Source organism: Nothoprocta perdicaria, unplaced genomic scaffold (assembly GCF_003342845.1).
Source record: "Nothoprocta perdicaria isolate Ctin4 unplaced genomic scaffold, notPer1 scaffold_47, whole genome shotgun sequence".
In the NCBI taxonomy this organism is placed as follows: Eukaryota; Metazoa; Chordata; class Aves; order Tinamiformes; family Tinamidae; genus Nothoprocta; species Nothoprocta perdicaria.
Genome location: NW_020455721.1, coordinates 149,099 through 161,339, shown reverse-complemented (window position 1 = coordinate 161,339; position 12,241 = coordinate 149,099). Strand labels below are relative to the sequence as shown.

The 12,241-nt window shown below is 43.3% G+C and overlaps 1 long non-coding RNA gene across 1 annotated transcript; it reads right to left on the bottom strand.

Annotated features, from left to right (window-relative positions):
• Window positions 1-7,918: 7,918 nt before the first annotated feature.
• On the bottom strand, window positions 7,919-10,217 carry LOC112953912. Its single transcript, XR_003250638.1, has 2 exons — window positions 10,092-10,217; window positions 7,919-8,412 (listed from the first exon to the last, which is right to left on the bottom strand). It is a non-coding gene; the product is annotated as an uncharacterized LOC112953912 (long non-coding RNA).
• Window positions 10,218-12,241: the final 2,024 nt, after the last annotated feature.

Here is a 12,241-nt window from a genome sequence, read left to right as displayed (position 1 = left end):
AAAAAAAAAAAAAAAAAAAAAAAAAAAAAAAAGTCCACTAAAATTTTGCCAACTAGAGTTCTTCTCTGCCTTTAAGACCACCAATTTATGCCCAGCAGTTCCTACTCAGTCAGAAAAACTGGCAGCCACAGTTAGCGGTGGCTGGAGAATTGGGTCGTTTGGATACTTGGCCTTGTAATCTCAGCTCTTAAAAGCCTGAAATGCGATCTCAGCCGCTGGCCTTGATGATGGATGAAGATGCCCTGACAGCAATGCAGGAGAGGAAGGAAGTAAGGTGATATCATAGGTTAAATATTGCAACTCTTGTCAGCATGAATACAGCCCCACAGGTTGATCTAAACCACCAAAAACTTCAGAACTGTCTTCCAGGGCCATAGAAAGGATTTTAGCATGGAAAATACTTAGGGGGAGATGCCAGTGCGCAGGAGAAGACTTTTCTCTTGTGCCGGTAGATGGAGCTCTTTACTATTAAAGATCTCTGCATAGCGAGCTCGACACAGCTCATTTAAGACGTCTGTGACCGCAGCTAACATCTTCCTCACACTGCCGTGACTTGAGTGAGACATTCGTAATGTCATTCTTTCATCCTTGAGGAAGATAAATTCAGATGTTATTTTTCTATACTACTTGTGAATGGCTAGACTCTTCAGTTAAAATATCTTTTTTTTTTTTTTTAATTAAAGATTTGAAAGAAAGTCACCTTAGCAGTATCAAAACATCCTTCTGCAGAAGTCATGGACTTTAGTAGATAGTTTGTATACATTAAAGCAATAAAATAAAATAAAATAAAGCTTTCTCCTTTCTCCTACCCTCTCCTGGATGCAAACAAGAGTGTACACACACACACACACACACACACACACACACACACACACACACACACACGCAGAGTTATAAGTCAGGCCTATTGTTAGTGCCACCCCCGCCACTTCTTTTCAAATGATTCATTTACTCCATGTGAACACCTCTTGTGACTAATAGCATTATCAGTGTTAACACTGAAGACTGACTTACCATTTGTATTTCCCTCTTTGGACTACTTGCAAGCAGCCAACTACATGTGAAAATTGTCTTCAGAAAATGTTGGGAGCAGCTTAGAGGAAACAAGCATCTTTCAAAACATGGATACAATTAATTTCACTGTTCCCCCAGGATTTAAGGATCATGTAATAATGAGCGAAAATCCCTACTCCTTTGTTCTCTTCAGTGCTACTTCAAAAAGGTCATTTTGCTAAAATGCAAAAAGTTTCCTACAGATTTCGTTTATTATAGTTTTCCTCCTAATTATTTTTAAAATAAAGTACCAGACACATGAGACATCCATGCCAGCAAAATGATGCATGATGCTCAACTGCGATTTCTCGCCTTGTTTGCTTTGGTCATTAGCTAGCAAAGTCAGACAAGCATTTAGTTTAGCAATCTCCTATTCTTAAATTTTGGAAATTAAGTAGAGAAACCTCTACCTTCATCAGACTCTTTTTACATAACCCTCGCATGAGCACATTATTGTCCAGGGAGTATATAGGTATGTATATGTAGCTTGTATACACAGCCCTTAATACTGGGATCTTTGTTTTGCAACACGTATTTGCATTTCTTTTATGATTCAGAATTTAGAAAAACTCTATTTGCGCGTTTCATGGAAACAGCTTGAATCTCAACCTGCACAGGTAAAGCAGACCTGCGTGTGTGTATTTACTGTCCACAGACGCTTACACCAAGCTCTACCCCACATTTTGGTTGCACCTCAATCAGTGAATTCTTGAGCAGACAGAAGACGAAACTCGAACAAAGCCAGGCTTTTCCTCAGTATTCCTCTGCCACCCCCTCTCCGAAGGCAACCGTGTCTCGGACAGAGAACTTGTGTGCTTTGCAGTGACACCACAGGAACTTCCTCAGCACCTCCTTCCCCCACACTGATCTCACATCCATCGAAATGAACTGGAAATACCAACTTGATTTCAGCAGACTTCACAGTCAGCTCTGCAGGGCAGAATTATCCTATTTTTCATATCTGACAACTAAAACCAAGACTGTGCGTTACAGATATTTCTACAGATTCAGTTGCTTAAAAGAGAAGTTCCTTTCTATGAGTGAGGACCACTGGTACATATGTTTATTCCTCTATGCCATAGATCAATTTTACCTAGTTTTACACAGTTTTTGACTAGTCTACTATGTTGACATTGCTGATTGACATAAAGTAACCGTCCATGTTATGAATAGCCTCTCTACTTCAGATAATGTATTTTCAGGTATGTTACAAAGGCTGGGATTTTCAAACGTGCTCTAACAGGGTTTGCCTCATGTCCTTAAAGGCCTCCTGTGATTCCACAGGCTCCCGGCACAACTCCAATCCAAAGATGCTCTGCCATTAAAAGGTGCTGTTTCTGTACAGCTGATTTTGGGTTGTTTTACCTTCAACTTGCCTACACAAGAAGGAAGCACTAAGCTATCGTAATTACAGAAATGAGCACAACCTCTGCACAAGGCTATGGAAACCTACATTTTGATGCAAATAGGGCTTATTTTGCTTTTATTAAGCCAGCTCCCACTTGACACAAGCTAGCAAGTGCTAATAACATACTGAAATAAGAACAAGAGCAGGTTTTGGCCTCCATTGCCTCCAATTACGAGTGGGTTTAAAATTCTTACTATTTTCCCAGTACAATCCCCTTCAATAGATATTCCTTAAATCCATGGTAAATGGTACAATACAAAATACAGGCCTCAGTTTAGTCTTGTAAATTATTGTCAATTTGCAATATATTGTATTGTCAATAATACTGCTTCTAAAGAGGGGAAAAACAGCAGCATAATCACAGTACATAACAAGGAATAAGCAGGAGCTCTTTCCAGATGAACCTCTTGTTGACAGGTAAGTCACACGGTCAGGTTCCCATTTTCCAGTATCATAGTTTGTGAATAGCCCTCTTGTCTACAGCGGGTCCCAGGCCTTGGATAACACTCAGAACACACAACAGTCTCCAAATTGTACTTGTAAATCCTCTGGTTTTTGGTTTCTCCAATTAGGAAACACGGATAGCGTTACTTGTGGGGCTTAATTCGCTAATAGTTTAAAACACTTTGAAAGATTCAGATAGCGCCAAAAGCACCAAGTATTGCCAGAGGTAAGTACTTTCAAGGCAGCTTTGTTATTTTTCTGGCTGCCTGCCACAGTGCTTGGAAAGGAATTTAATACTGCTGGTAGTAGAAATATTTGGTTTACGGGATTTGTATGCTCTACACGATTCACAACCTGAGAGATGGAAAAACAAAGTGAGCGCTTCATCAGGCCAGTTCTAGCACCCTCTGCAGAAGCCCTCGTCGCAGTCCCTTCCAAGTGAGATATCAGGATACTCGGTGGATAGTAAGAAAAAGGAAGAAAACTTAAGTCGGAACAGGGCACTGGCTTTGCACTAAAGGCAGCTCTGTACCTTATCCATTATATCTAGGCACTGCTTCCCTCTAGGAAGAGGGAGCTACAAGAAATGCCCTTCTTTGATGGGGGGAGTAACTTGCAATGTAGTTGCAGATATCACCCAGATATCCCTGTAACTGAGAGCATGGGGGGTTTGGCTACTCGCTGCCCTGCATCCAGAGGCAGTGGAGCTGCCTTCCTACGGGCTGTGTGCGGGAGCAGGAGCTCTGTCCTCTGCTGCCTTCGTTCCCTCGCACTCCCAGCTCCAGGGTCAGCGCAGGCTGAGCCGCACATAATCGGGCTACAACCGGCTGTGGGGAAATGCCTGAGTCGGGCAGATTTGGCAAGCGAAACATCCCCCCTCCACTGCTGGGCCTTGTGTGTGGAGCCCTAACTAAGCGGAGCTGCAGCTTCACAATCACCTGTGAATCAGTCAGGGTGGCTTCACGGTTTCAAGATGTCTGTAGGTGGATCTACGCACGTGTATGTCCTGTGTCTTTGCTCTGGATGACCACAGGTAATACAAAGCTTACCACTGCTAGGAGCCGACAGAGAATATTCCCAGCCTGCATGATGTTGCCCTTGGAATTCACCAATTGCGATGGCCCTGCACTAAGAAGAATCCAAATCCCCAAGAAGTAACAAAAACTATCACCAAGCACACAAACATTTTTATTTACCGTTTGCTTACTTGGCAAGGAACAGAAACAGTAAAGTCAGATTAATGCATACAGGTGGCGGTTACCACAGAAACAACAGCACAAAGAGTAAATGCAAGGTAAGCATCAAACTTATACAAATTTGCTTGAAAAATACACTGAATAATGAAGTCATTTTTCCCCCATGACTTGGGGAAAAAAATCAAGAATAGTCTTGGAAAAGAACCACAACTAATTGAGTAAGTTGTTTTCTATGAATATTTTTTTCTGTTCCTGCTTAGGCGTTAGGAGAAAATCTGACTGGTTAAAGACAGAGATTTGTTGACCTGCCTTCAGATAATATTTGAGAGCTGTGTTAGCAGAAATGAGCATGTACAAATTTTGTACATTTTAAGAATATTAACTGAAGTCAGGAATAAACTATTCTCTGATGGAGGTCTTAGACCTGCTTAACAAAGAGAAAAAATGAAGCAGATACTTTCCATGAGAGAAGTGTACAACCGAACTCCTGCAGCCTTTCATTTCTTGATCATAAAACTGGCCAAGAAGAGATTAAATTTCATTTACTGAAACAGATTATGAAAGGAAAATATCTCAGCCTTGTCAGGCAGACCCTGTTACAGAGCGTTAGCCTAGGGTTTAGTCTCACGTGGTGCCTGCCTGTTCGGCCTGGTGTCTGAAAGAGGAACTGGGGGATCCGCACGGCGAGGGGACACGCACCTTACTCCAAGTTCTCCGTTTGGGTCAACCTGCATGGGTAAAGCAGAGCTATGTGACACAGCACTGGGGCCAGGGGTTTAAGGGTTGGTTTCCACTTCTCCCTACATAGCATGAAAAGCACCCTTTCTGTTCCCGCAGGCAGAGCCAGCAGGGACGCGACGCTGCCAGGGCCGGACGCCCTTAGCCGCGGAGCCGCCCAGGCAGCCCTCAGCCATCCATCCATCCATCCCCCCTCCCATCCTGCACGGCACAGCGCTGGAAACCTGCATGGCTTGCCCAGGCAAAGGGGCAGTGCAGTGAAGATAGATGTCCGTGTCACCGCTTGCCCTCTTCCTGGATGCATTCCTCCCCACCATTCCCCAGAGCCGCATGGAGCACTTACCAAACCTGCCTGGCACTTACAGCTCTCCTGCTTCTGAATGTCCGGAGGCAACTAACTCCCTCCAACAGATGAAAGTTTGAAACATCTGAAAGAGTCAAACGCTAAAAGTCTCTAGGGTCACTGTTCCTAGGTACCATTTAAAACAAAGTTAAACCATCCTTTAGTTGGAAATTTAGGCTGTTCTCATAGGTTTCCAAAGGATGCTGCTTTAGCCTTAGTGTCTTTCTAGTTATATAAATTTTATTCTGACTCCTGCAAGTGGTGGACATTTTTTTATGCAGGGGGGTTGCTGATTATGATTATGATTTGCTTTTGTAATTGTAGAGATATAGCTAAGAAGAAAAATCCAGTGGTAAGTGATCAGTGCAAGGTTAGAACATCGCTCAAACATACAGCCCGAGCTGAGATCACACCAGTGATCTGCACACTGGTGCAGGACCTGATGCCTGAAAGCGGTGAGTTCTACCCAACGCTCTCTCTTAACATAATTCTTAACAAAACTCTTAACATAACTCTTAACAAAATTCTTTTTTTCAGAAGAATTTCAGCAAAACATATTGGTAGTGACGGCAGCTGTGATTAGCTACAGGAAATAATTCAAGAGAGAAGCAGAGATAACAGTAATCAAGTAACAAAACTGAAAGATAACATACGTTAAAAGAATGCAAGAAAGGACCTTTTAAAATATGGCTTGAGATATGTGCAGAAATATATCAGATTGCATTACAGGTGACATTCTCAGTACAAATGGAGTAAAAATTACATACCTTCCAGCTGTCCTTTTTGGGTAAGAATAATCTCTTGTTCCACTTCAGTGTGCAGGAATTAGAAGCACCTCCTTCCCTCTAGACCTTCCTAGATATTCCTCTCAACAAGAATAATACAAGTTTGCAGAGTCCAGCCCCAAGGACAGCAGCACAGAATGCACTGGAGGAGAAGCAGCAGCAGCTAATCGGTGAGAATGTGAAACTGCTGGATATAAAAACATATAAAGCAGATAAGGAAATTATGCATGGGCTACAAATGGCACTTGCATAGGGACACAGAGGGTTTGGGAGGCTCCCGAAACCCACGCTCGGCAGCGCAGCCCAGCTGATTTGGGTCTGGAATAAGCAGAGACTGTGGTGTGCACTCATCACCTGGGAGAGGTGAGCAGCTTGGGAAGCATGGGAAGAGGGATGCTTCAGGAGCAGAGGCTCTGGGACGTGCTGCAAGCGTGATGCATAAGCAAAGCCAGGAAGGCTTCGGGAAAGACAGATTAACTGGAGAAATGACAAGGAAACTCTGCCTACGCCGCACAAGTTGAACAATACTGCAAGTCTGCTCTGTATGCAATCAGGAGCAGAGCAAGCGCAGTGTCCTCTCACTCTGCCTTGCCACAAACATTTTGCTGAGGAGGAGGAGGAGGCCACCCTGCTCTCGTAGCCGTGCAGGACGGCATCCAGAGCCCGTTACGGCAGCTAACGGAGAGGCCGTGCTTGCAGCGTCACCTTACCCTGCCGTTACCTGTGTGCCCTTCGTAGAGGTCCTAGTGACCACAGCTAAAACATACCTGAAATTTCACAGGTGGCTAAGGAATCACAAATGAACTCTGGATCCTGTTCAATTGTAGCCAAAATTTGGTAATTTAATTTCTAGCGAGGCCAGTAAAGACAGGATCTTCAGGAAGCTGGCACCTTTACCACCAAGTATCCTTTTTGTAGCTCTGTTCCCAAAATATCAGGATCTGCAAGTTGCTTTAATCATACCAGTGCTCAGACAAACATGATGTCAACTGCAAGCCCAGCAGGCCACCTTCAGGAGCTCAGATTTCTTTAAATTACAAAAACACACTCTGTACAAGGAGCAGCAGACCTTTCACGTCAATGTTTTATAACCCAGGTCACTGTTAGTTTTTCAGTCTGTACTTAGGATATTAGTCTTAGCTTGGGTGACCTAACACTGCTGTACAGATGTCTGGCATAGAATATTCTGCAGTAACATTAAGTAGCATCAATTAAAGCACCTTGCGACTTTTGAATCAAGGCCAGTCTTATCCTGCCAATGTTTAACATCTTATAGAAGATAAAGATTATTATTTTGCATTAGAATTCATTTAAAAACAGGTAACATCAGTCCCCTTCCCATTCCTCTTCAGTGTGCAGCGGACTGTTGACATTTTGAGCACTGGTGTCTTCATATGGGAAAATCTGATCATATCCAGTGTCAGTAAAAGCAAAGTATTAGATAGGTCTTTAAAGAAATCTCCAAGAAAAGGCAGGCAGGCAGGGGGAAGGGGAAGGACCCTCAGCTGGTATACATTATGTTATGTTTCATCTTTTACTAGGGATTTTATAGTTATTACAAGGTGCCAGGAGATATTTTGTAGCCTCTGGTGTATGAAATAGATCCATGTGTCACTTAGTATTTGGTCTAATATTTTAAGAATTAAAAGAAATGTAGAATGTGTGTGGTAGATGGACAGTTTCTGACACCTCAGTTGTTTCACTCTGTGACAGGCTCCTCTCTTTCCAGTGATGATATTTGTGAAGTAAGCAACTAATGCAGTGGAGCTTTCCCTGCCAAAACATTAAATAGTGGTGACACATCCTCTTCACTGCAGTATGTGTTTCAGTTTATTATATATATAATATATATAGTTATTACATATATATGTAATAAATATATATATTACATATAATATATATATATTTAATATCCTATATATATATCATATATATATGTAGTAACTATATATATTTTATATATATATATATTTAGGATACTAATTAGGAAGAACCCAACAAGAAACTAATAACAAAAATAGAGATAACAAAAATGACTGACATAATATTGTGCTGTTGCATAAACACTTGATCAGATGATTCGGGGCAGCTGTGTGTGTTTGCTGTAGAACAAAGCCGCATCCATCCTACTCCAACGGGTAGATGGGACTAATGTTACATGAATTGCCAGCAGCCTTAAACACAGCCGGAGAAGAGGCCAGCTCCAGGCAGGGATACTTAAGTGCGTGGTCGTGTTCAGACTCAGTCTTCAAGGCTGTTGAAGCCCGGAGTGTGATCACGTAAACCCAAAGGGTGAAATTCAGCCCGGAGCGAGTCCTCCAAAGACACGCTAGCCAGTAGGTGGTTCCGAGGAAGCCAAAGAGCTGGGCCTTAGGTGTATTCCAGTATTGCCTGGGCTCTAACCGGCTTCTCCACATAAGGCTGAAACGTGATCCGCCAGCAGAACTGAAACAAAGAAAACCACATTTCTGAAATGGTGCCGTTTATCATATTGATTCCATGTCCTGCTGTTGTGGAGCCTGCTGGATTTTACATGAGCTGTGGTTTCAATAAGATGACCTCTGTGGCAAGTCTCAAAGTTTTCTTAAACCCAAATGCCCTTTTCGCTTGAGGATGCTAAATGAGCAACAAGTTTGAATAACGAGCTCTTTGCAAAAATGACATCACAGCTACTATCACTGCTACACAACAGTCCAAATGTCACCAAGGAACTGGAAATAAAGGTCAGTTTTCAAGGCAAGCTCTCTATATCTCTTGGGTTGGAGATATAACATAGATCCAGAAATGTGTGTTCTGCCTTACGCATTTTGTATTACTGGTCAGAAGGAAGTGGTCCTACATAAGTTAGCATACACTCGCTAAAAGGCAATTTTATTTTGCTTTTTGATTGGGTTAGTAAAGGCATCGGGAGCATCAAGTTTCAGAGAACCTCTTTCCGTCTCCAAGATGGAAACGTGACTCTGCACAGCGTTTGTGGCTGGCCTAACAAACGGCGGAGAACTAACGTTGCGCTGCCCAAGAGCCCACTAATGCAGCTCTCATTAGCAGCTGCACGCCGGGAGGCTGCGATGAGGGGCTGGACCTGCGCTCAGGGCTGCTTGTTCCGCCAGGCAGAGCTGCACCTGGAGAAGCTACGGGCACTTCAAGCTTACGGGGAGCCAGCAGCACAGTTCGGTTTCACAGACAAGTAACAGTAGGTCCTAGAAACAGTTGGTCCAGGGGATGTTGCTGGCATTGCTGGCTGCTGCGCTCTAAGAACATATATTCTGCCACATACCTTTACTTAGAGCACAGATTTCCCTTCTACTTACAGCACAGTTTTCCCTTTTGATCAGAGAGCATTATTCTAATTTCACATTGGGCAGCACATACCCCTGTTAAGGCCATCACTCTCCCTTGTCAATATCCCTTGACATTTCTGTATGGTCTACAAAAGTTTTTCTTCCCCAGAAGATTCATATTTCAGAACAATTACAATATTTATGAGTGGAGAGCTGACATTTAAACAGCAGAGTAACTATGGAAAGCACACTGAGCTACTGGGAGACACTGGGAGACGCTGTGCACACGATGCAGGAAGAAAGGCTTTCCTGCTGCAGGACCACAGAGATCTGCTGGGCATCCGCCGTGTGTCTCTCAACTTCCATTCAGACCTACAGCACTCAGCAATTCAGAGCCTCTGCCCTTGGAAAAGGTGAAGAAGGGAAAGGACAAGCATAATTCAGAAGGATCCTACAACGTGTTTTGGGGAGTAAACAATCTTTCCGGAGTGTACAAGGCAGCTGGGAGCAGAACCAGAGCCCCGTGCCTTCCCCAGGCCTCTGCTCCAAGGGGTGCTGTAAGCTGGATTTGGACGGGCTATCAGCGGCACCTCATCAGCTGCCAGTTTTGCGTGAGCGTATCCACGAGCCCCTTGGAGCTCGTGCACGTCGTGTCGCGCCGTCAGCAGGCGCGCTCGGGTTGATCAGCAGCCTCCTGTGGCCTTCCCATGGCCGGTGAACTGCCGCGTGCCCAGCGCCAGCACTCCCCTCGGAGCAGCCTGGCCAACAAGCACAACGCTCAGGTAAACACATCCTAAAACCTCCGCAGCTCAAGGAAAGAGGAGGAAAATAATCTTTGCTTACGTTCAAGGCACGACTTCATACTCCGACATCCAGACAAAGCAGCTTGAAAGGGCTTTTTGGTTTTTCCCTGGGTTTCTTTCCCGATAGTTCGATATTGATAGCTGCAGTTTTCTACTACGTTTATGTTGACTCAGGAGGAAATACCCTTTGCTAATCTAAGTAATAGCTAAATGACCTAAATCATGTTTAAAGCCATATCATACTTTCTCAGCCTGGGTCTTCAGCACCTGCCACCTGTTACATGGAAAGAGGCAAAGCAGCCTGACTAAAGTAACCATAAACCGTGGGGGAGGCAGAGGGGAGGGAGCGTTAAACCAGCCTGCATCTGTGACTTCCATCATCACGGGCAACGTCATTCAACACTTCAAGGGAAAAGAAAGCAGGGAGATAACTCTGTGCAAGGCCACCATGAGATTAGAAGACTGAAGTGGTTAAAAAAAAAAAATTGTTGACAGAGTCTTTGTACCCTGATCTTTCTCCTGCCAGACTAGAAACACACACCCAAAAGCATCCAAAGGGCTGGCAAACATACTGATTTGAGGAGACTGGTGTAAGAGTTGGGCTGGAAGCAGAGTGTGTGAACAAATAGGAAGCTAAATTGATAGTGGAGGCAGCACATCAAAAACACTCCTTTCAGAAGGAGAAACCATTTTCTATACTTTTGTACATCTCACCCTCCCTCAGACATTCACTTTCCAAGTGTTCTTTGCAGGTGCTTATGGTGTTGCAGAGCTGTGCAGACCACGCGCCTGGCAAATACTAACCTGGGAGACTGTCAGTTTTTCCTTCTTTCTCGCAAGTCCTTTACCTCTTTCTTGAAGTCCTTTCTCCTGTCCTATCCTGAACTCCTAAATAAATTATCAGTAGCATTTTTAACAGTCTTATCAGCCCCAAACTACTATTGGTGCAAAATAATGCCTATTTCGTGGTGAGAACTTTGCTGTTTTCTAACGCCTCCTGTTTTTCTAGGTCCATTTTACTGACTGGAGTCCACTGTGGCAGTAAGTTCTTTTAAAGGAGTTCTGCTTTGAAGGTTTTTAGTCCAAGCATTATTTTCTTTGGTATGTTCCCAAACTGGCAATTAGTAAGTAAGAAGATGCCTAGCACAGTGAACTCTGGTCAAAGGGTAAGGCAAGCTGCCAAGTCCAGACTGCAGAGAAGCGAAAGAGCAAATTTGGTCAATCCAGCTACATTTCTTGTACTATTGTGCTACCCATGTACTACCTCATCCTGGCTTAGCCCTGCTATTCCCCCTTGGAGCTCATGTTTTCCATAGCCCGCCTTACCAAGAACTGGGAGAGGAGATCATTTCTCAAATGCATATTCGAGGGATTAATTAGCTGTAGTTTGCAGATGTTAATGCATTACTTGAGATCTCCCTTAACATCATCTCAGCAATAAGTGTATTTGCTTTTTTATGTTGGCTTTGAGAAATCAGAAACTTTTTCTAATGGCCTGCAAATTATGAGAGGTTTCAACCTAGCTAGAAGAATTACAGATCTGAGATATGAGGCACTAACGACGGTCACTTCTACAAACACAAGCCTTGATTTTAAGAACTAGCAGAAAATACTCTTCCTCATTTATAGGTGGAGACTGTTATTACACACTGTACTGTTCAAAATATCAAGAAAACCCTCTGAATTTTGTAACTTTAATGACTGAGAATTACATCAACCATGTTGATATTAGGTAACATTGTAACCCCTCTTCCCCAGTTTTTGTTTCTGATTACCTAAAGGAGGCTTACAAAATCTTGCAGGTATTTGCTAACATAGTAAAGAAAGTATTTAGCTTTTCTACTTTTGAAGAAAGGACACTTTACACAACTAGCTTTTTATCAGACTCCTTCTGCAGCTCTTAGTTATTTACCATATCCCACTATTGCTTTTTTTAAAAAACCTTATGAAGAAACCTTCCCAGGCAGTACCTTGCTAAGGAAGGAACGTTTCCTTCCCCTAAAGGAGCACCAATATAGGTAAAAACTCATTTTTACCTATACCAAATACTTGACCTCATAGAGCACGAGTACCAAGTGCTCTGACATGTCACGATTGAGGCATGTGAGAATGGAGACCTGAGATACAGTCTCCATTGAGAGCACTGGGATTGCTACTGTAGCCTTAGATGCCTCTTACAAGAGTAATCTA